This window comes from Bubalus bubalis, chromosome 23, assembly GCF_019923935.1.
Source record: "Bubalus bubalis isolate 160015118507 breed Murrah chromosome 23, NDDB_SH_1, whole genome shotgun sequence".
Taxonomy (NCBI): Eukaryota; Metazoa; Chordata; class Mammalia; order Artiodactyla; family Bovidae; genus Bubalus; species Bubalus bubalis.
The window spans coordinates 37,860,188-37,888,011 of record NC_059179.1 but is presented as its reverse complement, the minus strand read 5'-3'; the positions used below and the strand labels follow the sequence as shown (position 1 = coordinate 37,888,011).

Genomic DNA, 27,824 nt, shown 5'->3' with positions numbered 1-27,824 from the left:
ATTTTGGAGCCCCCAAAAATAAAGTATGACACTGTTTCCACTGTTTCCCCTTCTATTTTCCATCAAGTGATGGGACCATGAAAATTCAAGTTAAAACCACAGTGAGATGCCACTTATATGTCTAATAGAATGGCCACAATTTTTAAAATTTTGAAATGAAAATACCAAGCATAAGTGAGGATTCAGAGAATTGGAACTTCCATACATCAGTGGTGGGAGTTCAAAGTGGTACAACCACTGTGGAAAACAGACAGTTTCTTACAAAAGTTAAATATGCACACAACATGGTTGAGCATTTCCATACCTAGGTATTTATCCAAGAGAAATAAAATTTAACATCTAAACACCAAAAAAAAAAAAAACAAAACACCTGTACATAAATACTTAGAGTAGTTTTATTTGTAATTGCCAAAACTGGAAATCACCCATATATATTTCAACTAGTAAGTAGAAAAAAAATCAACCTGTGGTACATCCATAATGTGGAATGAAAGAAAGTGAAAATGTTAGTTGCTCAGTCTTGTCCAGCTTGTTGTGACCCCATGGACTGTAGCCCACCAGGCTCTGTCCATGGAATTCTTCACAGGAATATTGGAGTGAGTTGCCATTTCCTTCTCCATAATATGGAATACTCTTCAATAATGTAAAGAAAATAACTCTTAATGCACACAAGAAGGCGTGCAAATTTTAAATGCACTTGTTAAGTGATGGAGGTCAGACCCAAAGAGTGACATATTGTATGATTCCATTCATATGACATTATGAAAAAGGTAAAATTTTAGAGCTGGAAACAGATTGGTGGGACCACCATAAAGGGACTGTGTAAAGACATTGCTGGAGATGATGACCTGTTGTATATGACATTAGAATGATGGACATATAACTCCATGAATTTATCAAAAACCAAAGAACTTTGCTCCATAAAGAGTGAATTTTACTGCATGTAACTTCAAAAACTCAGCATGTGGAGGGTATCCTCAACCAGAAGACCTAGCGTAACAAGTCAAGCTGACTGTATTACAAATGAACTGAAGGGGGTGAGAAAAAAACAACTAACCTACTTCAGGAAACAAAATGTTGACTGGATATTTTTAGGTCAAAGACAAAAGAATTGTACGCAACTACTATATTTTTGTTACAGGAAGAGTTAGCTATTCTGAAACTGCTTTATGTGTATAGACTAGTTGAACAGTTAAGTCAACATATTGTAGATTACGAGAGCCTGGCTTCTGTATGAGGAAGTTAAAAATAAGGAAAGTGAGAAAGCTAGAATGAGCCCTGCAGTGTTGGATTTGAACAAGAGGTATCAGCACAAACTCAAGGGATATTTTTAAGAAATGAAAATAAATGTGTGTGTTGTGTACCAAATATATATCTCCAAGCTTTGTCTGCTGAATGGGCTTAGAAGCAAGTGAGGACATCTAGCCAGATCTTTATTTCTAAATACCACTCTCCAGTAAAATGAACTAAAGCTCCTGGGAGAACCAGTTGATTCTAAGACTGGTCATAGAAAATACACACCTCCAGGTGCCAGAAAGTAAGAAAGTGCTCAAAAGAAGTTTGGGGAGGTGGGAGGCTGACCTGATGAAAAGGCATTGAAACCAACCTGAAAGCACTCCCAAGGTTCAAACCAAAACAATTTGAGCAACAAAATAAAGGTAGCATTGGATTATAACCATAAAATAGAACAAATATCTATGGGGCCATACTAATATGAATAATCAACAGGAAAGGAAAGAAGAAACAGAAGGGAAAAGGAAGGAAGGAATGGAGGGACAGGGGTTGGTGTGGGGGGAAAGAGAGGGAGGAAGAAGGAAGGACTGGCATCTGTACTGAAGAATAATAAATGAAGGAATGAAGCAAATATAAAATCATCATTAAAATATCACAGTAATAACTGTTGCAGTTTATATCCACTGGTGGATGCTGAAATCACCAAACTAACATTGAGCAAAAAAGGATATTTGCCAACTCCCAAAGTATCTCCCCCAAGATTCATTCATTGCAAAGGGAAAAATGACTTTACATTGGAAGGACATCCAGCAGACATCACTTTAACCAACCAATCAAGGTTAACATCACCAGTAAGGGGACATAACAACAGCATGTAGCCCCTGAAGATAAATGGGTGAGGAACACATGGGATGTTCTTACCAAAAAAATACAACTTCAATCCAATCATAAGAAAACATCAGAAAAACCCAAATTGAGGGGCCATCTGCAAAACAACTGACCGGTATGCTTCAGTAGGGTCAAAGTCACAAAAAATAAGAAGATGAAGAACTGTCACAGATGAGACACTAAGACAAAATTAAATGCAATGTAGGATCCTGAACTGGCCCTGGGGACAGAAAGGGATAATAATAGGGAAAAAACTGGAGAAGTCCAAATAAAGTCTGTAGTTCAGTAATATTAATTTCTGAGTTTTGATCATCATGTCATGGTTGTGCAAGATATTAACGTCAGGGGAAGCTTGGCAAAGGCCATACAGAAGCTCTCTGTACTATTTTGCAACATTTTCACTGTCTAAAATTATATCCCCCAAAACTTAATTATATAGATGTAAATATGTATTTATGGACACAAAAGATTTTCACAGGAGAACAAGCAAATCACAAAATAGACATCTATAAAATGCTTGCTTATTTATCAAGACAAGTATGTACATGACATATTTATTGTTCAAATGTGTATATAAGTACATGTGTGCTATGTAATTTCAGTCATTTCCGACTCTTTGCAACCCCAAGGACAGTAGCCTGCCAGGCTCCTCTGTCCATGGGATTCTCAAGGCAAGAATACTGGAGTGGGTTGCTGTGCCTTCTTCCAGGGGATCTTCTCAGCCCAGACCCATGTCTCTTGCATCTCCTGCACTGGCAGTCGGGTTCCTTACCACTAGCGCCACCTGGAAATCCTGTAAACATGTGCAAATACCTGTTTATGGGCATCCCTGGTGGCTCAGATGATAAAAAATCTGCCTGCAAGGCAGGAGATCCAGGTTCAATCCCTGAGTCAGGAAGATCCCCTGGAGAAGGGAATGGGAACTTGCTCCAGTATTCTTGCCCAGAGAATTCCATGGACAGAGGCAGGCTACAGTCATGGAGTCACAGAGAATTGACATGACTGAGTGACTAACACTTTCACTTTCACATACCTGTTTTATTTATGATTGCATAAATGTATACATACTAATATATCGTACACAAAATAAAAAATAATACCAAAGTGTTGCTGTTTGTTTTGCAGAGTGAGTAGGATGGTGGATGGTACTAATTTTTTCTTTTGTCTTTTTTTTTCTTATGCCATTAATCAATTTTGTGTATATTTGAAATTTTATCATTTCAATATTTATGAGTAATCCAAGGATGAAGCTGAGTTGGGAAATCTGGGAAAGACCCAGCTGCAGGATTCAGCTCCAATGGGTGTGTCGTGAAGATGCTGTGGTCATCGTCTTCTTTGAATCCAGTCCCTATTGTTTTACTGCAGAGCATCAACACAGGCAATATTGGACCTTTCTCCCCTTCTTTGATTTCTATCTCCTACCAGGTATCCGACCTCTACGGATGGGGTTTCTGAGATCTTCTGTTCTCCCCAAATGCCATCTATTAGCATTCTAAGGTCCCCAAGTCCTCTTGGAGCCCAAAGCACAAACATCCTTAGGCACATAGGAAAGTATAAAGAGATGGTTGTTGAACTCTTGACCTCTTGGCAGAGAGGAGAAACAGCATAAGGAATTGGTTCAGGCACTTCCTTTATGATAGAAAAGGGGTGATGAAACAGATGTGACGTACATTTCAGACGTCAAAAGAAAATTGAATCCTTCATTCAAAATTTTCCATAATCTGAGTCCTCAGCTCCAATACACAGAGGGTTTTTCCAAAGATTGGCAGTCATTTGTTTTACTCATTCTCTTTGGGAAATGATTCTGCCTGCTCAGATTTACCATAAATTTAATTTAGGCCCAATATTCTATGATTTCATAAGAGAAAGCAGATAGTAGAGGCTGAGGCAGGGCTTCCCTAGGAGAGGAGGAGAGACACAAAGAGGGCAGACGCCACAGTTAGAGCCCTTCTCATTACATGACTCCTGACACAGCGGACACAAGCGCCGGCCCCTCGGAATTTCAAATCCAACTTCTCAGAGATTTATTTTTCTCCTGAAACAATTTCTGGCAGCTTTTGATCTTCTAAACTGAAAGAAAAAAATCAAAGAAATCTGTTTCTCTAGAGTATTAATAGCAAAGGAATTTCTGGATGCTGCAAAGTAAGAAAGGAATATAATAGCATCTCGTTTTATTCATCTTCAAAGCAAACTAAATATAGTTTTAAAAAATAGAAGCAGGATACCCTACAGATTTTTGAAGGGATGGAATAAACCTCTTTACACAAGAAAAGATGACATGAAATTTATCTTGAAGGACATTCACTGGGCTCTTGTCTGCTTAATACCTACAAGTGGGCTGTTAGAAGGGATGTAGTAAAAATATCCAGTCATTTGGGGAACTTGCAGGCGCCAATATTTTCATTAATATTGGGCATTGTTTCTCTTACCCTGCTGGGATGTCACTACCATCTGTCCCCCAAAGCACAATACAGGTGTCAGACTTTTCTAAGGAGCAGATGTCTAGCCAACGTACCTGAAAACCTGAGCAGCATCTTCATGTCTCCCATAATCCAAATTCAATCTTTACTCCCTCATCTGGTCACAAGTCCGGAAGTGGGAGTCAAAGTTATGTTTGTATTTAGCTGGCTGTGGATGGCAAGGCACATGTGTGTGCAGAAAATAGTTCTGGAAGTGCAACCATGGGACATGCTTCTCTAGGCACTGGAGATCACAGAAATGCTTGTAAACAAGCACAGAAGCTGATTTCTGATTGTGACATGCACTGCAAAAGAAAGAAATCAGAATACATGATGGAGAGTCCTAGTGCCATAGGATGCTAATTTACAGAGGAGGAGACTCTGAGCTAAGAGCAGAAGGCTAAGATGCCAGCCTTGCAAAGACCTGGGGAGAAGGCTGCTCCAATCGAAGGAGCAGTAAGTGCAAAGGTCCTGAGGTCTTACAGTGCCCTCCCATATTCCACATCAGCACTTACCTTTCCAGCACACATCTACAGTGCTCTACTGAAAACCCCCAAAAGTCTCTGCCTGAGGGCTCTCTGTTGGATGGTGCCTTGAACAGATCAGAAATGCCAGGAAATGAATGTCCCTAGGAGTAGCCTTCAGCCAACGCCCTATAGGAATTGATGGGTAAATACTCCAGCTTCCTCATCCTTATAATTCCCCATCAGGACTGAGCTCCAACTGCTCTCAGCAATGAGCTGCTGTAATGAGACACCCTTGGCTTCCTTTCCTTTCTTTCTCAGCCTTACCGCTCTGCTCTGCCTCTGTTGCTTTCTAAGATCACCTCCCACATCAACTGCTCGGACTCAAACTGCTAACCTCAGAGCCTGCTTCTGGGGCATACAAACTGAGAGGCTGGAAAGGACTTGGCTGGTGAGTAGAAAGATGATTGGCCCTCGAGGAGGCCAGAGAGGATAAAGGGGTCCAAATGATGCAGGTCCTTGACATCTTTAGAGGCAATTTGTGTCTCCAATGGTTTCACAGTGGGAGTCTGTTTTCCCCTGCCCAATGATCAACTGCTCTTAGCCAAAGACTGGCCTTGAACTTATTCTATATCCCAACAACATGCCCCTCTCCCTCCCCTTGGCCCTACTCCTCCCTAGCATCGTGGACCATCTAGTTCAGAGTCAACTCCATAGGGTCAGGAACTTTGGTTTGTTCACAGCTGTAACCTTGGTACCTATAGCACTGTCTGGCATTCAGCATGCAGTGTCCAACAAATATTTACTGGATAAATGAATCCTACAAATAAGGAAACCAGGAGTCAGAGAAGGTAAATGGTTTATATAAGGTCACACCCAAGGTCAACTGGAGTACTGGTTCTAGAAGGCAGTCTCCTGCTTCTAAGAGGATTTTGCTACCCTCCCCAGCCTCTCAACTCAGGGTTGGTCTGGTCTGATAATTGATATTTCATGGAAACCTGATGGACACCTTCCACCAAAGGACTCTACAAAATTTTGTCATCTCCTGGGAGAGTTGCAGAACAGGGCAAGAGCTCAACAAAAGTATATCAGCTTTGGAGCCAAGCTGGCTGAATTTGGGTCTTGATTCTGACCTCAGAGTAAGCTCCATGACCTTGACCAGAGACTTAAGCCCTCTGAGTTCCGGTGGGATAGCGACCAGCTCATGTTCACAGTAAAGAGAGGGACATTAGGGTCTGAGAAGGGACAGTCTGACTTTTGCATTTTCACCTGGCTCCTCTTTGTTCCTAGAAGAAGCCTGGAATATCCAGCAGGAAGTTCCTCACAATTTTCACGTAAATGACCTGAAGAATAAATACAGATTCATTTTTAATCGATCGTTATGGGTGAAAGTGACCTACACAAAAATACAACTGCAAACTGTTCAAATTGAACATGTTAAAATGTATTATACATTTGGAACTAACGAAAGATTGAAATCATTCTGATAAGACTTTTATCACGAGAGTTACAGACGAGAAAGGGATGAATAGACAGAACCGAGAGGATTTTTAGGGCAGTGAAACTATTCTGTATAGTACTATCACAGCTGATAGCTGTCATTCTACATATGGTCAAATCCATAGGATGTACACCACCAAGAGTGAGCCCTAATGTAAACTCTGGGCTTAGCGTGATGATGCGTCAATGCTGCTTCATCAGCTGTGATAAATGTGCCACCATGGTGGGAGAGGTCTATGGTGGGGGAGGTTGTGTGGGTGTGGGAACCAAGGAGCACGGGGGAAGTCTCTGTACTTTCCATTCAATTTTGCTGTGAACCTAAAACTGCTCTAAAAAATTAAAAGCTAATTAGGTTTTTAAAATCTACCACACCAAAAAAGTAACACCCACAAAAGAGAATTCCAACAGAAACTGTTACAGTTTGTAAAAGTTGATGAGGACCAGAAAAAATGATCAGTGAAGCAAATATTCATTGTAAAATCTACCTAAGAAGGAGTTGATACTGTTGAAAATGGACGAAAATCAAGACCTGTTTAACCAAGTAAACCGTGTTTGATTAATCTATTAAATTGGCTTGGCAGAGTGTGCCTCCTGTCTCGATTGTACATATATCTGTTTTTGTATCATTCTGTATTTTTTAAAGTTTGTGTAAACAAAGCTGCAGTCTGAGAATTCTAGGGGTCAACACCGTAGGATATATTAATACATGTTCACAGGGTCAAATGGCAAGGTGCAAGCTCCCTGTACCTGGCACGGGGCCCTGGTTGCAGAGAAAACTCATTTGTCCATTCACCAAGCATTTGCTGAACTCAGATTTGCTAGAAGCACTGAATGTCTGTGACTGGGGTAAATTTTTCAATCTCAGACCTCAGGAAGCTAGGGGTTGAGCAGGGAACCCAGTCCTGGGTGTCGTGACAAGTCTTAGCAGCAGCTGCAGGGACACAGAAGTGACTCACTAGCTGGAGTGGGTGCTCGCAGGAGGCTTCACTGAGGACATGACATTTGAACTGAGTCTTCAGAAAGAGTCCAGGGGCTCCAAGATGACAAGGGACAGAAAGAGCATTCCAGGCAAAGAGAATCTTGTACCCTAGATGCATGAAAGATGGCAGTGTTCAGAAACCTGGAAACCATTCCCAGGGCAGGAGCAAAGGGCCTGGAATGCCTGACATCTTGGGCTTTCTTCTGCCGACAGTGAACACAACCGCATGGAAGGCCAAGTGCAGGGCCAAGGCTAAGGGGTGGGGGAGGCCGGTGATGAGACCAGGCAACTGAGTGGGACCAGGATGGGCGCAGGGGCTAAAAGGGAAACTGAGGAAGCAGAATGGGGAGGCGCCAGGGGTAGCATCCAGGGCTGTCTCCAAAAGGCTTGTTAAGGCCAGTATGGGGTGGGGAAGTGCCGTGAGCCAGGGGTGGACACTCAGGAAGAAAGGAGAGTGAAATATGCAAGATCATTTTGGTCAATTGTTCAGAAAAAATGTTGGCCTCAGAATCCTTCAAACGAAACCTTAAGAATTAAAAACAATACACAGAGCTGCTTCAATGACTAAGGTGTCTTGGAAAGGTGTGGTGGGGGGTTGGCCTCCCCAGGACTGCTGTTGGAAGGCCCGTGATGTGGGTCTGAGCCCCCTTTTCAGCTGAGGCTCAGAGGCAGGGTGTTTCCTGGCTCAGAGCACACAGCTGGGACAGCTCTGGGACCCCGCTCAGGGACTCCTGGAGACCTGCTCCTCCTTCCACAGCCAGGAGGCTGAGTAGTAATGAGGACTTAGCGTTCTTGGCCCCCACTCCTGCCCAGCTGTACTTCTGGCTGAGGATGTCTCAAGTCATAGAAAAGCCAAATTCCCATGAATCTGTCCTAGTCCCTGGACCCTGTTCATACTCTGGCTGGGCAAATGCCCCATGACATCCTGGTTCTTTGCTCTTAGCATCACTTCTCCTGGAAACACCCATTATTCAAACCCCCAGGTGCATCTGGCCCAGGTGGTAAGCAGAAAAAAATCCGAGTCATAGCTCTGGCACAATCAGCTGTGTGGTCTTTGGAAAATCACTTAGCCTCTGAACCACAGATTCCTCCTCCACAAATCAGAGGTCATCATGCTAACTCTGGCTACGTCAAAATGCTGTAAGGATTGTTGTTGTTTAGTCCCTAAGTCATGTTCGACTCTTTGCAACCCCATGGATTGTAGCCTTCCAGGCTTTCCTGCCCTCCCCTGTCCATGGAATTTTCCAGGCAAGAATACTGGAGCCAGTTGTCATTTCCTTCTCCAGAGGATCTTCCCAACCCAAGGATCAAACCTCTGTCTCCTGCACTGGCAGGTGGATTCTTTACCACTGAGCAAGGCAATCAGCAAACTCATGTTGTATCCTGAAAAATCTCTATGGGAACACAAGGGACCCATGATATTTTTCATGTGTCAAGGTTTCTGCCATAAGTAACAATAACTTCTATGACCATCACCACCCTTCAAATAGCCCTGGAGAGCTGAAGCAGGATATATTTAAAAGGAGGTGGGGGTGAACAGGACCTAAGAAAACTCTTGCCTCATGTTTGTCCCATCAGATCCTCACTCAAGATTCTATTTACTCTTAATTTAGGTACAACCGGAACAACTTACTCATCTGTTTCCCAGTTCACAGTACTTGAGAAGTAGCAAACTAAAAGGTGGGGAGAGAATGACAAAGGAAAAATGTACTGAAAAGGATGAGACAGAAGCACTATTAAAGGTGGATGCAAAACCTTCACCATCATAGCCTGGAGAGAGACAGAAAAAGTGCAGGAAGCCTGAGGCCATCAGGGTACAATTGTTGATACACCCAATAGGACCCTGAGTCAAAGATGAAAATAGGAACAAAATATTAAATTAAGTACAGCACACTCACACTTTTTAAGAGACTCATAGCCTTTAAAATCAGCACTTGCCCTTCTAAAGCATATACCCTAAGAAAATAACCAGACTGGGGCACAGAGCTATGTATATACAAGATTATTCATCACAGCACTCTTTTCAGTAATGGAAAAATTGGAAACACCCCAAATGTCCTTTAAAAGATGATGAGCAGAATCTTCCATTCTCAAACCACTTTCTAGAAGGTTGTTGTATTTGCATATCATCCATTCTATGACTTTTATTTTCTTTTTAAAAATTTATTTATTTTTTAATTGAAGGATAATTGCTTTACAGAATTTTGTTGTTTTCTGTCGAACCTCAACATGAATCAGCCATGCTGCTGCTGCTGCTAAGTCGCTTCAGTCGTGTCCAACTCTGTGCGACCCCAGAGACAGCAGCCCACCAGGCTTCCCCGTCCCCAGGAATCAGCCATAGGTATACATATATCCCCTCCCTCTTGAACCTTCCTCCCATCTTCCTCCCCATCCCACCCTTCTAGGTTGATTCAGAGCCTCTGTTTGAGTTCCCTGAGACATACAGCAAATTCCCACTGGCTATCTATTTTACATATGGCAACTACGTTTCTATGACTTTTCTTTAAACTGATTCATTCATTTTATTCAAATAAATGTAATTTCTTAAAAAACTACTATATTACCCTAAACAGAATATTAGTGTCAGTTACCATAAATAGTAACCACAGTGCAAAGAAATCATGTCATTATAATCTAGCTAGATGAGGTTACAGAACTGCAGAATTGTAAAGTAAAAAAATAATAAAGAAAAAAGAAAAAAAAAAGAAAAGTATTCTCCCTTTTTGCTTCCCGATTTAAACAAAACCATTATTTAAAAAGAGAGTTTGGAGGACTGTCAGGAAATCTGATGATAGACTCTCCAGGGAATCAAGGCTCATTTTGTTAGGTGTGGTACTGGTATTCTGGCTGCATAAAACAGTATCTTCTTTTTTTTTTTTAATATAAGGAATGCATACTAAAGGATGCAGGGCTAAAATGACAAGATAACTGGATTTGCTTTAAAATATTTCAGCAAAATAAAGGGTTGACAAAGCAAATGTGGCAAAATCTTGATCATTACTGAATCCAGGTGTTGGAAATTTCCTTGCACTCTTCTCTCTACTTCTAAGTAGCTTGAAAATTTGCCTAATAAAAATAAACTTAAAAATATAAACAGGAAGATCCCTTGTTCATGGGCCACCAAGGCTGACAAAGCCCTTGCCATTTTAAGAAGAGTCAAACCCTAATTTCTGTGCATATTAATTAACATTTTTATACACTAGCAATATGACCCTTTTGAGTTAATGTAGGTCAGACTCAACAAAAATAAATAAAAATAATGTTGCAAATCCACACATAATGATGAGGGAAGGGGTCCAAGACAGATTGCTGAGTGGGGAAACATGCACTAGAGAAGAGTGTGTTTGGCTCCATCTCCTTTATGTAAAACTGTGAAGGAAAATCCCCTGAGTCTGTGCGCCCAGAGAGAGTCTGGAAGCTGGGACGCTAAACAGTTATCTCAGGATAGGGAGGGTCCTCCTCTTGCCTTTGTTTGTATCTTTATGCTTTTCTGTTTGTGTAAAATTTTTACTTTTTACAATTGAGTAGATAGTATTCTTATAATCAGGCAAAAGGCTATTACCATCGTGAGGCAAAAAGAAGAAATCAGGAAAATATTTCTATCGTATAATGAAATGATTTAAATATACACAAGGCTGCGTAACAGAACATTAAACCTCCATTATTATCCCATGGCCTGTGGCACTGCACGTTTACTGTCCATGTCTGGCAAAGGTGCTGGAACAGGCCTCCTGTAAGCTGATCTCAGCCCCCGGGCCTGAGCAAGTCGAGGGAGCGGTGTCTGCTTTCCCTGACTTACCCCTTTGCTCACACCATGCCCCTGCCTGCGGTGTTCTCTGCACTCTTCTGTGGCTCCCTCTCTCCCCACTTTGAGGCTTAGCTCCAGGAAGGCTGCTCTGATGCCCCAGCAGGCATTACGTGGGTTTCTCCTTTGACAGGTGTCAATCTTCAGCCCATTTGCTGGGACCTGTCCAGAGCATTGGCAAGCAGAGGCCTCTTTCTGGGAGGGCTCACAGGCTCTGCTGGGTGCAAGGAGCCCAGCAGAGTGGATGGAACTCAGACGTGCTTCCTGTCCCTTTCTAGGTTGGGTGACCTGGAGGAGTATTTCCCCTCCTAAGGCCTCAATTTTCACAGCTGTAAAATGGGAATAAATGGTCCTAATAAATACACACCTCTCAGAAAATTAAATAAGATGGCCTTGAGAGAGTTGGTAATCTCTAAAGTATTCAATTAAAAGATAATTTTTAATGTTAGTAGTACAATATAAATGTTACTTGGTAATGACAAGGACAGGAATAAGAACTTTATTATCTTTCAAAATCACGGGGACATATTTATTCTGATATTTTCAAAAAATTTCCTAAGGAAATTCACACTTTCAAAAATATGTGAATAAGGATGTTCATCAGTGTGTAATAGCAAACATGAGAAACTGTCTCCTATGGCTTGTCATGCAAATATTAAAAATGATAAAACATGTTGAGTGATTGAGGAAATGCTTATAACATATTGCTGAATTTAAAAATCTAGCTCCAGAAGAGTACAATCTATTTTCATTTTTTTAAATATATACATGTATGTATGTATATATGGGCTTCTCAAGTAGCACCCGTGGTAAAGAACCTGGCTGCCAATGCATAAGAGACGCAGGTTCAGTCTCTGGGTTGGGAAGATCCCCTGGAGGAGGACATGGGAACCCACTGCAGTATCCTTGCCTGGAGAATCCCATGGACAGAGGAGCCTGGTGGACTACAGTCCACGGGGTCACAAAGAGTTGGACACGACTGAAGCAACTTAGCGTACACACACACATACACACACACACACACACACACACACACACGTATCACACATACAGAGACAGAGAGAAAGATCTACAAAGAAAGAGAGAAACAGAGACATCCAAAACACTTCTAAAGAAAATCACTCCCAAAATGTTAACAGTTATATCTGGATTAAGTGATTACAGATCACTTTTTCAGTCTTCTTTTTTGTGTGTTTCTGGCTTTTCTAAATTTGTCTAAAATGCCTTTTGTGGCATTTCTAAGTTACCTTTTAACCATTCCTCTTCCCCCACCACTACCTCTACCAAATGTCCCTGTCCAGAAGTTAATGATAAAAGACTGTCCCAGGCCTCCAGCCTCGGATTGTGAGGGCCTCCAAGGTCATGAGACAACCCCATGGACCTCTGGTGTCTATATGGAAGAGTCTGGTGTGATTTTCACCAGAGAGTGGACACGGTGGGTGAAAAATTAGCCAGCTCTGGGCAGAGAAACTGCCCCCCAGGAGACTCACACAGGGGCCATGGCCTTGGGAACAAATGGGAGCCTCTCAAACAAATTCCCAAGAGGCAGGTCAATTAGAAAACTTAGCCCCTAGGCCTCACCACCCCCTCCATCGTGTAACCTGATAGGCTGGATTGGAGGGTCCTTGAAGGGGGTAAACAGATGGGAAGAGACAGGTTGGAGGGCTGGGACTTTCCCTCCTCTCTCTCTCCCACTGCCTCCCCACCTCCTTACCCACCTTAAGCCAGCTCTCACCACTCCCTCTGGGCTCCTCCCCCATCTGTGCCTCTACCCTAGTCTCCATTGTACACCAGTCTCCTCTCCAAAAACTCCACAGTCTTTCTAGGAATCTTCCAAAGAGATGATATTGTAAAATGTCAGAGCCGAAAATAACACTGTACTCTCTCACTTTCTAGTTGAGGAAACTAGTTCAAGGAGATTAATCAATGTGTCCAAAACTTCCCATCTAGTAGATATTAATAGAAGCCAAGATAAGAGCTCAGATGTCTTTATTCCTAGGCCAGCGTGACTGGGACCTCTACCATTTCACTTCCTGCTGTTGGCTGAAAGCAAGCCCAGCACTGTGCTTAGGAGCATGGTCTCCAGGGCTGAAGCCCTGGGTTCAAATTCCAGACCTTGTATGTACCACCCATGTGGTCTTGGAGCCCCAGTTTGGAAGCAAAACAATAGTAGTAAATACGTCATGTCTTTGTGTGAAGATTAAATGAGTTACAGCGTATTTAGAGGAGAACCTGGCAGGTGGTATATTTTATGGACAACTTTGCTATCTTGATAATTTTGTCAGCCAATTAATTGTATCTATGGCTAAGGTCTATGGGAGTCACAAGAGTCAGACACGACTGAGTGACTAAGCACACACATACGTGGAAGAAGTCAGCAAAGGGCAGAGATGAACCAGATGATTCAGCCAAGAAAACACAGGCGCTCCTCAGAAGGCAAAAGCTCAGAACCTCCATCTTCTTCAGGAGCACGTGAGACCCAGGGCATCTACTATTCATCCCTGAAGTATCCACTGAGCCAGCAGAATGGAGTTCAGAAAACAGAGGCTCACACATATGGTTGTTCGTGTGTGTTAAGTCACTTCAGTTGTGTCCAACTCCATGCGACCCTACAGACTGGAGCTCACCAGGCTCCTTTGTCCATGGGATTCTCCAGGAGAGAATACTGGAATGTGCTGCCATGCCCTCCTCCAGGTGATCTTCCCGACCCAGGGATCAAACCTGCGTTTCTTAGGTCTCCTGTATTGCCAGGTGGGTTCTTTACCTCTAGAACCACCTTGGAAGCTTACAATAAACATTCATTTGCAATGCATGGAGGAAAAATGATCCACCCATACTGCAGGGTCAAGATGGATGTCTGGATTAAGAAGAAGCAAAGGTCACCCCAACCTCCACCATACATAAAAGTCAATCCCAAATGGGAACAGGGGCGTAAATTGAGAAAGTTAAACAATGAAGCCTCTAGACAATAACATGAGAAGATATCCTCACAGCCAAAGGACAGACAAGATTTTCTTAACAGGATGCAAAAATCATAAAGGAAAAGATTGATAAATTGGATTTCATTAAATTTGAGAATCTCCACAATTAAGAATAAAAATTTAAGAAATCCATTGTAGGAAATAATATTTCAAAGCAAATAATTCCTATGATGATTCAATCTTATATCGTCATTAGAATCTACCAAAATGTAGTTAACTTGAAAAAATTTGAAAATTTCTGTTCAATAACAAAAATTTCTGTTCTGTTCATCTCTGTTTCATAAAGAAAATGAGAAGGCAAGCCTGAAAAATTCATATCCATAGTATATCAAGAACTGGAACTCATTAAGAAAAAGTCAACAACGGCACAGAAAAAGGGCAAAAGTCTTAAATAGGAAAAAAAAATTTTAAGTGTTCAGATAAGGACTTCCCTAGTGATTCGGTGGTTAAAAAATATATGTAAATATATATGCCTGCCCGTGCAGAAAGACACAGGTGCAACCCCTGATCAGGAAGGATCCCACACGCCGTGGGGCAAGTAAGCCTGTGTACCACGACTGCTGCTGCTGCTAAGTCGCTCAGTCGTGTCCGACTCTGTGCGACCTCATGGACTGCAGCCCACCAGGCTCCCCCATCCCTGGGATTCTCCAGGCAAGAACACTGGAGTGGGGTGCCATTTCCTTCTTCAACGCATGAAAGTGAAAAGTGAAAGGGAAGTCGCTCAGTCGTGTCCGACTCTAGCGACCTCATGGACTGCAGCCCACCAGGCTCCCCCGTCCCTGGGACTCTCCAGGCAAGAACACTGGAGTGGGGTACCACTTCTACTGAGGCCCAAACGCCCTAGGCCCTGAGGTCCACAGCAAGAGAAGCCACCACAGTGAGAACCCTGCACACAGCTACCCGAGGAAAGTCCTCACAGCAGTGAAGACCCAGCACAGCTTATAAATAAAGAGTACTCAAATAAATAGCAATCAAGTAAATGCACATTAAAATCATAATTATAGACTGCTATAGACCCGTCAGAACAATTTTTTAAATAAGATAATATCAAGTTTTGTGATGTTTGTGGAGCAATTAACGGAATCCCCTCTCCTACAATGTGGGTGCACACAAGTGGACAGAGGAAAGAATATTTTTCAGTTGAGCATACCTGTGTTTCTAGAACCCGGTTCTCTCCCACCCAGCAAGGTGATAATCTCATACACTATGCTGATCTCATGACCTCAGAGGCATCAAACATCTCTGAGATCTCAAACAGGTTGATCTCGTATATCTAGAGGCAGGATTTGAACTCAGGCTGCAAACTCCAGAGCTCAGGCTCTGAGCCACTAGCCTATGGTATCTTTTTCAAAATCTCATCTTAAATCACATTTTCATTTTCATCAGCTTGAGTAATTCTTGACCCCTGTGATTTGGGCTCTGATGGACAGCCTGGTGAGAAGACCAACTCCCTGGACTCCAGCAGAGAGATGGACAAAAGCAGGTGGTCTTTCCTCTGCGCAGGTGGACACTCAGCCGTGAAACCCTTGGCTCCAGAGAACCCTCTCCCACCCTCTCCTGGACTAAGCCCTCCCCTGTCCCCAGCAGGCCTGTCCTCACCCCCTCGAGTGACAGATTGCCAGTTTCCTGAGGGTAAGCCATCCCAGCAACAGCCTCCACCCCAAGTTAGAAATGCGTGTGTCCTTTTGGATACAGATTACCATTTCTAACTTCTGCAGAGGCATTAGTGGAGTCTTGTGATTGTTATATTTCACTTTTTAAAAAATACAACACATACACACGCATATACTCACATATGGATGGCCAGATACTTAACAACAACTGTTGCCAAGATTCTAGATTTTCCTCTAGTCATCTCCCAGCTGAACTGCTGTAATTTGTTTTTGGCTGATCTTCCTTCATCTATCATATCATGTGTCCTCTTCAAAATGTGGCCTCACATTTGGGCTGACCCTTCTCAGGTCTCTCAATTACCACAATAATGCTAATTATACCACTTCCCACTCACCTGTTGGGGTTAGATGCCCCTTCCCAGCATCCCATTGTAAAAGACTTCTCATATCAGTCCCTTGGAGATAAGGCTCCACCAACTACTTCAATATTCCCCAAACTCCAGTGTCATTCGGTTATTGATGATGGCATCCAGTCTCCCTGTGCAGTGTTTCCATAATCAAGTCTTCAAACCACTAACCTCTCCCCTTCCCCATAGATACATCAGCCACACTCTTTCTGCTGTTACTGGAGATATTCTCTGTGTTCAGAGTCCCCTGGCCTGCCGGTTGTTTCGGCAATAAGTTAAGCTTGAAAGCAAGATCCATGGCTGAAAATATTGCTCAACAAGCAATAAATCATATCATTTTACATCATTGCCCCAATCCCATACCCCACACTGCCAGACTCCTCACAGATTCACGGATCCTGTCTCTAAGGCACGCTCCAAGGAAAGACAAGAGACTTTCCAGCCTTTTGTTTTGTTTTACCAAAGAGATTTAATGTTTCCCTTGACAGAGCCAACACTTCCTTGTGTGTGTTCAGCACGAGTTCCCGCCTGCCCTCATCTCTGGTGACCAAATGTAAACAGCTCACCAGAAGGACAGCAGGAAAGAGTTTGTTAAGACTGCCCTAACCAACTGCCCAACCTTGGTGGCTTAAGACAATAGAAATTGGGACTTTCTGGGCTGTCCAGTGGTTAAGACTCCACCTTCCGAAGCAGGGGGTGCAGGTTGGATCCTTGGTCAGGGACCTAAGATCCCACATGCCTTGTGGCCAAAAAACAAAACAAAACATAAAACAGAAGCAATATTGTGACAAATTCAATAAAGACTTTAAAGATGATCCACATTAAAAAAAAAAATCTTAAAAAGAAAAACAATAGAAATTTGTTCTCTCACCATTCTGGAAGCCAGAAGTACAAAATCGAGGTGTCAGCAGGGTCATGCTCCCTCCAGAGGCCCCAGGGGAGCATCCTTCCTTGCCTCTTCCAGCTCCTGGTGGCTCCCAGCATCCTCTGGCTCCAGTCTCTGCCCCCGTCTTATGGCCTTCTTCCCTCTGTGTCTGTGTCCCTCTCCTCTTCTTGTAAGGACACCAGTCATTGGACTTAGGGCTTGTTCTAAATCCAGGATGATTTCCTCTCAAGAGCCTTATCTAATTACATGTTCATTACTCTATTTCCAAACAACGGCATATTCTGACCTCTAGGCAGACACAATTTTTTTTTTCAAGGTAAGGGGACACTATTAGACCCACTACCCAGGATGTGGAAGGATCCAGTGCTTTCTTCGCAAGACCCTCATCTGAACGCCCTGCCTTCTGCCTGCCTGCCTCATCCTTCTCCACAGACAGACAGCTGCATATGTCTTTGGTTGTAACAACCGTATTTTTTTAAACTGCCGCAAGTGTTATAGTTAAGTTTCAACTGGTGTGAAAGGAGCAGCTGCACATCAGTCTCCCAATCTGTGAAATGGGACCAGCAGTGTCTTTCTGGCAGTTGTCATGAGGTGTAACATACCAAACCAAGGGGAGGCATCTGGTTCAAGCTGTGATAGCTCAGCCCCCAGGCTCAGGTCTCTGGGACCAGCATGCCTGACAAACTGAACTCACTTCTGAACAGAAGGGAGATAAAGGCATGAAAACCAGGTGCTGGTCACATTAAACCAGGAAGATGAGAAAGAAACAGAAAACAATTGCTGAGTGGCCATCGGGCTCTATTTCACTTCAGCAGCTACTCTGAGTCCCACCAAGAGTGTTTCTCCAACTCCTCCCATCCTCTCCTGGATCTTGGCAGGTGGCGAGAGTATTACATCCATTCTGCAGATGAAAACACTGAGGTGAGGAAGTCAGATGTAAGTGGCTTGGCCATCATGTATGTTAAAATCTTGAGGGTCTAGTTTCAAGCCAAGGGCCATGGTGGGAGGTTTCCAGCTGGATCTGAGGTTGGGGTTCAGGGGTGCTCTGAAGGCAATGAGTCACAGAACCATTGAGAGGTGTCAGAGACTGAGTCTTTCTATGGAGTTTTGTTTGCAAAGATCAAATGTACTCTGAGTCTGATAACGTCAGACTCAGATGTGAACTGGGCTGCATCTGATAATGTCAAAACGGCAAAGAGAAATGTGGAAAATGAAGTCAAACCTGTTACTTGTTTTCATGAAGATGGAAAAAAAACAAAGATGTGAATTCAACCTATTATTTCTTTTTTAATTTAGTCACATCTATTTATACATATTGACACATGGAACTAAGAGTCGGAGGCTGGTAACCAAGGCTTAAAAATAACACCCCAGCCAGAAGAGAAATGTGATCTTAGGGGTCCCTGACTCCAGAAAAACCCTAAATGATCCTCTGGCTCTCAGGGGACTGAAAGTAATTGACTTGGAAATTTTTATTTTAATCATTTTTAAGTCAAGGAGGTTTGTGGTGAAGGATGGGTTCCTTTCTAACCATGTCCACCTTGACCTGTTTCAACCACAATCACAGCATCGATCTCACGAACCAGATCCTAGGAACTCAGAAAACCGCAAAAAGGGGATGGGGGTGGGGGTCAAAGTTCAATCTGCCAGAACTTTATTTCCAATCCAGAACTCCATTCCTCCAACCAGCTCTAGAAGAAACAATCAACTTGCCCAGTTTTGCATTTGTTTTCCCGTCAGTTCTGTGGCTGTTCATTATGTGTGAGCAGAAATGAGGGCTTGTGTATAAACACCACGGCTGAACAAGGAGCATATTTCTTCCCCCATCTCTAAATCTGGACCCTTCCCCTTCTCGCCCATGCTACAATTTCCTCTGGCACTTCAGACAGACATATGTTATTTTCAGTTCCACAACTTTCTCGTTCGCTGTATCAGCGCACACATGGCCCAGGCACTGCAAATATAAATACATGTGGGCGTCTGCATTTCAACCACTGGACTCTCGCCACTTTTTTTTTTTTAATGCAATGTAACTCAAGTGAATTGTCATCACAGCCAAGAGGCATGACAAAGTCCAACAAAATCAACGTTTCCCAAGCCCGGACCACCACCGTCCCACCCCAAATTCTTGCCATTTGCCATCCACCTCTGCCCATCAGCAAATGCACAAACTGGGTTCAGTGGGCAGAATCCTATAATGACCCTCTTATTTATTACTCTTACCTGATGATACAAGAGCCTAATAAATAAATACACTAATTGGGCTTTGCAAAGATAGATCTTCCCCAACAGTACTTATTACCACATAATAAAAACCCATGACAAGCTTCAGCTTTGTGGATACTCTGAGAGTAAATAAGAGATTATTTGCAAATTCAAATGTGCTGAACAGGTTGGCACTCTTTCAGGTAGCAGTGAGTTTAGGCCAGATGCCAAGCTGTGGGGAAGGGAGGTTTTTTAATACGCACTCCCTTCCAGGCACCGTCAGCTGGAGTATGCTCCGGGAGCCAGCAGCAGGACAGTGGCACATGGATATACAGACAGATGTTGGATTTTTTCTCCTAGATCCTGAAGGACTTGCAGATGGCCCCTACAAAGGAGATGATGGAGGGTAACTTGATGAAATTAAAAGCAGCAACTTCCATTTAATGTGCTTCCTAGAAGCCACACAGCATATCTCATTTTAGTTTCATAAATAATTATCCCCATTTAACATATAGGGAAACTGAGACTTAGACCAAGGAAGCCTTTTGCTAAGATCTTGAACCTATGAGTCAGGGATGAGGCACCCACTGCGGACTCCTTATAAAGTATTTGGATTTATCAACTCTGTGCATTTCATATTAGTGGTTTAATCTAATCTCAGGAAACCCTGTAAAATAGATACTATCAGCATTTTACATTCATAAGGATAAAGCTTTGAGAAGTTATGCAACTTGCCCAGGGCCATTTGGATAATAAATGAGCATAGATTTGAACCAATGTGGTCTAATTCTGAAGCCCGTGCCCTAAGACATGGATCAAATAGTAAATATCTTAGGCTTTCAGTTCATCCACTGTCACAACTACTATGAGTCTGTATTGGGTTGGCCAAAAAATTCATTTGACTTTTTTCGTAACATCTTCTGGAAAAGCCCAAAAGAACTTTTTGGCCAACCCAATAGCCTGAAAGCAGCTATAGACAATATGTACATGAGTGGGTGGGCTTCCCAAGTGGTGCTAGTGATAAAGAACCCTCCTGCCGATCCAGGAGATGTAAGAGATGTGGGTTTGATCCCTGGATCAGGAAGATCTCCTGGAGGGGGGCATAGCAACCCACTCCAGTGTTCTTTCCTGGAGAATCCCATGGACAGAGGAGCCTGGCGGGCTACCGTCCATAAGGTTGCAAAGAGTCAGACAAGACTGAAGCATCTTAGCACGCAGGCACAAATGAATGGGTGTAGCTTTGTTCCAGTCAAACTTTATCAACAAAAACAGGCAGGTGGGCAGATTTGGCTAAAGACTCGTAGTCTGCTGACCCCTACTCTAAAACACTACACCAACATGTCACATCCATGGTCAAGGTCAGGGAATGCTGGACACAAGCTAGAGGCACAGAAACCAATGCGTGGCCCTTTGCTCTCCCTGACCTCATCTTCTGTTACTCTTCCCGACTCTCTCTGCTCCAGCCACACAGCCTCCTTGCTGCTCTTCAAACAAACTTGCACTCTACTGCCTCAGGGCCTTTGCACTCGCTGTTCCCTGCCTGGAGTGTTTGTTCTTTGAGCTCTCCTCTGGGCTTATGGGCTCATCACCTTCTGTCTTCTGCACCACTCTCAACTTTGGGTGAGAGCTTCTCTGAATACCCTATCAAAATGTACAGCACACACTCGGGTCAGTATTTCCTCTACCTCTCTCCCCTGCTTGCTTTCTCTCTGTGGTCCTCATCACCATCAGAAAACGCTATCATTTTACTAACATGTTTCGCCTTGTTTTCTGTCTGTGCCCTCGATCACTAGAATGGAAGCCCTGGGAGGGGAGCCATTCTTGTTTTGTCCGTTTGGTCACTGCAATCCATCCCCAGATTCTAGAATAGTACTTGGCACAGTGAGGGCCCAGTAAATACTTGCAGGATGAGTTAATATATTTTGGACTGATGGGAACTCATCTTTACAGCGAGCAGACAGAACTCGGCCCCAGCAAAACGGCCTCGGAGTGCAGGCACTTGGCTGTGATGACTTCTGGGGCCACCTGGGCACTGCCCAGGGCAGAGTCAGGGGCCCCAGCACTTCTCAGCAACTTGGCAACGTCTCCATTGATCCTACAAAGCACAGCGGCCATGGGGGTGGGAAGACATTTGCGGAGGAACAGGGAAGTTTAACCATTGGCATGAATTCCCTGGGCTGCATCTTCCTCACGCTGACCTCTGTCTGTCTGAGTGATTGTCCGATGCTTCTGAAGCCCTTTGAACTCGCCCTTCCTCTGGGCACAGTTGCTATCTCTCTGAAAGGGAATCATTCATTTGACACCCTGTTAGAGGTAACCGATGAGTCAGGAGGCTAGCTGCGGGATGTTTCTCAGCCGCAGCGCCCCCCGCCCCCACCCCGGCCCCAACCCCGCCTCCACCAGAGATGAGGGGAAACCATTTGGGTCTGTAACCCGACACTTTGTTTTACGAATGAACTAATTTTCCATAGGCACCTTCAAGCTGGGAAACATCCCAGAGGTGGACTAACCTTTAACATTAGGTGTAATTAAGGATTAGCCATGTCACCTGACCCGTGAAGCACCGGAGGCCAGAGATAATAAATCCGCCCTCCCCGCTTCGCCCCAGCCACCGTGGGCCATTCCCCACAGGCAGCCCCGCCGCGGGACCTGGGAGGCCTAGCAGTGAACAAGTAACATCCGCAGCTCAAGCATCTTCCATATCCAGACCAGGCAGAAGAAGGCACTGCCTGGGTGCAAATCCAGTTTACAACCAACCAGAGATGGGAAGGGTCCTCGCTGAACACTCTGGGCAGGCCGCTACATCTTTCTTCACAGTCACGACTGAGTTAGTTACTGACTTGCCAGGGGGCCCTAGGCCAGTCCTGGGCTCCCATTGTCCCCACCTAGTTACTGAAGGCAAGATGGCTTCCAGTCCTGGTGTTCCCAAGAGAAGAAAGTCACTGGTAGTCATAGAGATGTGAGCTTTCCTCGCCTCTCCCCCTCCATGTGTCCCCCTTCCTTCTCTCAGCCTCCCAGCCTCTCTCCTCAGCCCTTTCCTCTTCAAGACCCAGTGCTTCCCAGTGCCTGGGAGGGACTGCACAGATGTGGGGGCTTCTGCTCAGTCCGCATGCCCACCTCATGCAAGCGGCACCCCGGTCCTGTCTGGGGGCCCCTGCGTGCATGAAGTTTCTCTCACGTCCGCCGGGCCGGCCCCGGGGAGAGGGCTTCGGGCTCCCTCTACGCCCAGGGTACTTGACTGTTAATGATCCCCGGGCACACTTCCCCCACCCTGTCCCCTGAGACATTTCCAGAGTTGTTTTATGAGCGAGACTGGGGAAATCTATTAATGAGAGCGGTAATTGCTACCTTTGGGCACCTACGGCTGATTTACAACGGTTAATGCCTCAGATTCCAAAGGCATAAATTTCAGCTTTTCCACCATTTTTGTCTGGAGCAAAGTGACACAGAGGGAGATTACATATCCTGGGCTACAGATGTTTGGCTGCACAGAGTGTTTTTCTAAGATAGGGGCAGGGACAGAGGAGTTGTTTAATTTAATTGACAACAGAGCATCACTAACGCCTATGCACCTACATGGGTGCAAAAGCATTCGATGGATGTCAATGCCTATTTCTTAGGAGAAAGGAATATAGGACTAGACAAGGAGACTGGGCAAGTCCTCAACCCCACCCCACCCTCCAGCTCTGTCCTGATTGGTTTGATCACTTGGTCATGGAGGTGACATGGCTTCCAAAGTGCTCTCTTCACCCTCAGGAGTGGCTGTGTTTTGAGTGGCTCAGCCATGTCCTTGGGAGTCCTTTGGGAGGGAAAAAAAAGATTTTCAAGATCAAGGAGAGGTGACCCCGTGTGGAGGGTGATCGGGTGTCTGTCAAAAAGCAAAGAGACTGATCCCATTTTCCTTCCAAATGAGGATCTGAGGGAGTTGGAAACTTGAAAAAGAATTCAGTTTTTGGGATTCATCCAACTGGAGTTTCCAGGAACCCCTTGTAAGGGCTATAAAGCCACAGTAATTTATTCCCAAAAGGAAAGAGGAAAAACAGCTACAACACAAGCAGAAAAACACAAGCTCCGCCACCAGCACCACCCCCACCGGCTGTTGGAAATCCATCTTCCTACCTTGGCTGACAGATGCCTCATGTCAGGCGAATAAGTGGCCTTGGCACCAAGCAGGTACCAGAAAGCCCTGGTCCAGGCCCACGACCCACCCTTCCAGCTGCCCCATCAGAGACCTGCTCTGGGACAGAAAGTAGCACAGCCCATGTGCTGTGTGATCCACCACAACTCCAACAGCCCCTGGGATTCCAATCATTCAACAAATATTTGCCACGTGTCTGCTACGTGCAAGGCACAGTACAAACAGGCCTGAAGGAATTTCTGGCCCATTCTTAGGCCAGTTTTGAGTGAGAGTTTAATAACAGCTCATCCCTGTCTCCTGTACAATTCTTTATGATTTTTCAAACCCTTTATTAAATATTTGAAAATGTCAACAGTCCAATAAGTGGGCAACCACACTTTATAGAGGAAGAATATCATGTTTAGAGAAGCAAAGGAATTTGCCCAAGGTCACCCAGCAAAAAAGCAAACAAGTCACAAGGCACAGTTGGCATTTGATTTCATGTTTTATGATCACTGAAAATGGATTGGGGGTCAGTTAAACCATTGCCCTGTGAGAGTAAAGCAAATGGAGGTCAAATATATCTGGAACATGTGGGGTACAAGTTCTCTTTGTTATTGAAAGTTACCTTTGTTAAAAAAAAAAAAAATCTGGGAAGTACCCCGGTAGCCTAGTGGTGAGGATTCACTCTAGGATAGCACTGCCACTCTTCTGGCCAGGGTTCAATCCCTGGTTGGGGAACCGAGATTTTGAAATTCACATGGTGTGGTCCAAATTTTTTTTTAATTTTTGAATAATAATAAATAAAAAGTCTATATGGGATTGCACCTGTGTGTGTGTGTGACTAGAAGAAACCACTTGTATGGCTCTGTGTGAAAAACCATTATAAGGAGGACAAAAGAGCAACTTTTATCATGGAACTCCAGAGGGTCTGGGCTGGAGAAGTCTGTAAAGGTCGGGGACATGGAGCCCAGAAAAGGTGCCAAGGACTCCCACTCATGGAGTCAAGGATGGCTTTCAACCCCAGGTGTCCCGGCCCCTGCCCATCCCCTTTCACCAGCCAGGATGCAGTTGGCTGGCAGAGAAGAATCAGCTAAGAGTAAAGCATCAAAATTGCTATAGAACTCTCTTCTCTTCTCTTCTCTTCTCTTCTCTTCTCCTGGGTTTGTTTTGTTTTGTTTCCTTTCCAACTAGGATAAGAAAGCAAAAAGCAAGCACCTGGCCCCAGGACAGCCCCTCCTCCCAAGAAGACTAGTTGAGAACCTCTGCTCCACCACTAGGGGAAGAGAAGGGTCCTCAGCTAGAGTATCTGGCTTCCTCCCCCAGTCCAAGCAGAGGCCCTGAATGGGGAGGGAGGAACCGCTCCCGTGGAGCAGGGAAATGGAATGGGGAGAGAGGCTCGGAGCAAGTTAATGATGTGCCCTGGGATTTCTGGATCAGCAACTCTCGTGTGTGATTAGGAGCTTCCCTCCAAACTAAATCGATGTGAACTTAGCCTCTCACGCCCTAGAATTTCACATGCAGCAAAAAAACAGAGCATGTGTCCACTGCATCCACGTCTTAACCCCATGGCAGACCCTGCTAATCAGTGGTAGGCTTCCAATCCACTAACTGTGGGCAGCCAACATTAATCTGATGGAGTTGAAAGATGAAAAGAAATTTAAACCATGACTATAGAAGATCTCACTTACTTTGGGGGTATGCAGTACATCCCTTTTGTAAGTTCACAGCACTGACTTCACTGGAGTTTGATAGAGCTGTCAATCAAGAGGCCACACCTACTTCTCCTAGGGTGACTAGCTAATCAGTACTCCATGCTCAACTCCTAGCACCTGATTGGGGAGGACATGTGACACAAATTGGCCAATCAGAGTTTGCTTCTGAGATTAAGCTAGATGAGGGCCAGAGAAGGCAGTATCTCAGTCTGGGAGTGTTGGTCTCAAGAAAGATGTGAATGTGGGACTTACACTGAGAATGATGATAACACTGTGGAAACCAGAGCAGAGACAGAGAAGAGAAAGACAGGTCCTGGGGATGTTTAAATTGTGGAAGAACCTAGGCCTATCCCCATGAAGTTGCCAGTTCTGTTATGCAGTAGAAGACAGTGAATGTCATGGTCTTCGTTGGGGAATCACATAACTCAGCTTTGCCTCAGTCTGCCTGTATTGAAGCCAGCAGGGCCTGGGACTGATGAGGCTGCTGTCTTCAACCTGCCCCACTCTGGATGTATCTGCATCCTTGCACCTTCAAGCCCTTTTCACCCACTGGTCCCTTGTAGGAAAGAGCTAGGACATCTCCATGCAGACCCTTTGCAAAGACTCCACCAACTGCATTAACAGCAGCTCTCAGACACTCTCAGAGCCTGGATCTGACTTGTGTGTGAGTGCTCAGTCGCTTCAGTCATGTCTGACACTTTGCGACCCTGTGGACTGTAGCCCGCCAGGCTCCTCTGTCCATGGGCTTCTCCAAGCAAGGATATAGAGTGTGTTGCTGTGCCCTCCTCCAGAGAAGCTTCCGACCCAGGGATCAAACCCGACTCTCCTGCATCTCCTGCATTGCAGGTGGGTTCTTTACCGCTGAGCCACTAGGGAAGCCCCTGGATCTCACATGCAAAGTATCAATAAGTAGGCAAGAAAAATATAGGCCAAGATCTAACCAAATCATCCCTTAAAGAATATCAGTTCATTATTAGACAAGAAAAATGATGGCAAAACTAATAGGAAGGTAAAGACGGTACTAGAGCTCCACACACCTGGTTTAGTTGGTCATGCGCTCACAGCTCCAATGTGGGGATTGGATGACGTCGAGTGCCCAACAGCTACCTGCTTTTCCAAGTTGGCCTGCTTACCAATTTCACACATCCTGCATCCCCAGGTACCTGTCAGAACAGTTTGAATTGCACTCAAGTTGGACTGTGGCAGAAGAATTAATGAAAATGTTAGTCACTAGCTGGCAGGACTTAAAAATTTCTTCCAGAAGAGTTGGACACAAGCTCATGCTTCTGAAAAAGAGTTGCTTAGTTTTTTTTTAATTTTAATAAATGTATTTATTTTTGGCTGTGCTAGGTCTTAATAGCTGTGCATAGGCTTTCTCTAGTTGTGGTGAGCAGGGGCTACTCTTCATTGCAGTGTCAGGCTTCTTATTGTGGTGTCTTCTCTTGTTGTGGAGCATAGGCTCTGGGGTACGCAGGCTTCAGTAATGGCAGCACTCAGGCTAAGTAATTTTGGCACTCAGGTTTAGTTGCTCCTTGGCATGTGGAGTCCCTTGGACTGCAAGGAGATCCAACCAGTCCATTCTGAAGGAGATCAGCCCTGGGATTTCTTTGGAAGGAATGATGCTAAAGCTGAAACTCCAGTACTTTGGCCACCTCATGCGAAGGGTTGACTCATTGGAAAAGACTCTGATGCTGGGAGGGATTGGGGGCAGGAGGAGAAGGGGACGACAGAGGATGAGATGGCTGGATGGCATCACTGACTCGATGGACGTGAGTCTGAGTGAACTCCGGGAGTTGGTGATGGACAGGGAGGTCTGGCGTGCTGCGATTCATGGGGTCGCAAAGAGTCGGACACAACTGAGTGACTGATCTGATCTGATCTGATCTGGCATGTGGAATCTTCCCAAACTGGGGATGGAACTCATAACCCTTTCATTGGCAGGTGAATTCTTAACCACTGGACCACCAGGAAGTCCGAAGAAAGCTGCTCTAAATTGAGGTTTTCCTGCCTCAAAGAGGAATGAGATTCCCCATCCATAGAGGTATTAAAGTAGAGACTATTGGATTAGTCTACCTCTAAAATTTTAAAGTAGCCAATATTCTTAAGGTTGAAGGAACATAAACACAAGTCAGAAAAGGGAGGATGAGACTTATATGACTGATTGTTTAAGTGGGCCTCAGGCACGGCTGAATCTAGGTGCTCGATCAGTATTATAGGAAATTTGCGTCTCTTCATCTCTAAACTCTTCTTTCCTCTCTGATTGCTTTATTTCAGACAGGCTTCCCCACATGAATGCTATTAATTCCAGGCTCAAGCACTAGTAGACAAAATGTTCCTCATTCACAATATTATCTGAATTCAGCCTCATTAGATGGGCTTGGGTCATCTGCCCTAACCCTGAACCATTCACCATAGCCAATGGGGAGTGGAATGCTCTGATTGGCCAGGTCTGATTCATGTGGCTACCCTGGATCAGGGAGTAATGTCAGTTCATTCTCATGGTTTGAGAACAGAAAGTGATAATTTTCTCTCGGTGGAGGTGGGGGGTGGTGAGTTTCTAATGAAGGTTGAA

At 44.4% G+C, this 27,824-nt stretch overlaps 1 long non-coding RNA gene across 3 annotated transcripts; it reads right to left on the bottom strand.

Moving 5' to 3' along the window:
• LOC123331341 lies at positions 1 to 23,691 on the bottom strand. 3 transcript variants are annotated; one of them, XR_006547913.2, is made up of 4 exons: positions 23,540 to 23,691; positions 6,314 to 6,387; positions 4,637 to 4,885; positions 1 to 4,191 (listed from the first exon to the last, which is right to left on the bottom strand). It is a non-coding gene; the product is annotated as an uncharacterized LOC123331341 (long non-coding RNA). The 3 variants fall into 3 exon arrangements; XR_006547915.2 differs by having other exon boundaries at positions 4,637 to 6,387; XR_006547914.2 differs by lacking the exon at positions 23,540 to 23,691 and adding an exon at positions 17,201 to 20,531 and having other exon boundaries at positions 4,637 to 6,387.
• Positions 23,692 to 27,824: the final 4,133 nt, after the last annotated feature.